Source organism: Limulus polyphemus, unplaced genomic scaffold, assembly GCF_000517525.1.
Source record: "Limulus polyphemus unplaced genomic scaffold, Limulus_polyphemus-2.1.2 Scaffold753, whole genome shotgun sequence".
NCBI lineage: Eukaryota > Metazoa > Arthropoda > Merostomata > Xiphosura > Limulidae > Limulus > Limulus polyphemus.
In genome coordinates, this window is record NW_013666363.1 from 373,829 (window position 1) to 375,277 (window position 1,449).

General features: G+C 29.5%; 1 long non-coding RNA gene across 1 annotated transcript in view; it reads right to left on the reverse strand.

Moving 5' to 3' along the window:
* Positions 1-212: 212 nt before the first annotated feature.
* LOC111085977 overlaps positions 213-1,449 on the reverse strand; it is an 18,592-nt gene continuing 17,355 nt past the window's right edge. The window contains exon 3 of the long non-coding RNA XR_002610747.1: positions 213-322. This is a non-coding gene — a long non-coding RNA (uncharacterized LOC111085977). The remainder of the gene's footprint in view (positions 323-1,449) is intronic.

The window sequence follows — 1,449 nt, forward strand, 5'->3', positions numbered from 1 at the left end:
AAATTGTACTTTGGATTTAGCAGTTAAGTAAAAGCCGTTATATGGTCAGTTTATGATACTTACCAACAAGATTGATACAAACAATTTTCTTTTTTTTTTAAAACAAATATGTTTTAATATACAACTAATAATACGATTTACAATAACAGTTATAACAAACAGCTACTAAAAACAATGATTTATATATAAAAGTTCCACAAACTTACAAGCAATATAAAGTCTTGATGGCTTATCGAGGGTTCACGATGAACAAGTTGAATTCGAGTGGACGTAGGTACAATTCACTTAATGGGGAGTTCTGTGTTCTTCACCGAGTTTTCCACTGTTGAAGTTAGGTAATGTTTTCGTAAAAGTATTAATGTCCGATGTGAATCCACTGAAGTTGAATGATTTGTAATGTTCAAAATTTATAAAAGTTCCTGGTCAATATATCTGAAGTTCCCGATTAATAAATGTTAATCATAATTATAGTTTCCGAGGTTTATAGTGTACCAACTATAGCACACTAATAATATATACTGTTATTTGGTGTGGTGCTTATATTTTTACATGTGTAGAGAGTTTCTAGAAAATTCAGATTACGTAACAATTCTAACATGCTACATTAGAGTTTACGTACACAAACATATATTGTTGATTCTTACACTCAAGAATTTTCTACAACTTTAGAGACTAGGTGGGACTTTCACAATACATATTTAACAGTATAAGTTATATACATTTGTAAATATAAATTTAATTCAAGCAAACATCGATATAAAAATAAATATATAATAATAAATCCGTCACACTATGAACTTCAAAAGGTAAAAAAAAAACTAGTGATGATCTCCAAAGATTCTGGGATATGGTCTGTTTCCAGGTTAGGCACTCATATATTTTATATCACAGCGTTATCTTGTGTATTGCATTTTAAGTACAAACGTTGAAAGTTCAGCCAAGTAGCAATGAGTTACACAGAAATTGCAACTTGAACCTAGGTCAGATGGGTTTCAGGGCCAGTGCTCCATCCTCTAGCTTATGTGTGCATGGAGTAGAGCAATTTTTCATCAATTATTTGTTTACATTTGTCACCAGGATTTTTACAGGTAAAGTCTGAAGTTTTTTGTAAAAATCAAAGAAGTTATTTTGTTTGTTTGAAATCAAATTTAATTATTTTTTGTATAGAAAAAAGATTAAGGTTTCATAGATTATTATTCCTATAACTGTATTGAATGTAGTTGGCTGAAAATGTAAAAATTGACAGTAAGAATTTCTTTAAATACATTAAGGAAAAACAAAAGGATAGGGATAGAAGGCTAGTATCTGATAATTATGATGTGGCTGGGTTATTAAATTTTACTTTTTCTTCAATTTTTACTAACAAAGATTTAAGCAGTGTGCTGTTGCTAGTTGTAGGGCAAATAGGATTTTAGGTTGTATCTATACAAATATTGAATACAAGTCTAA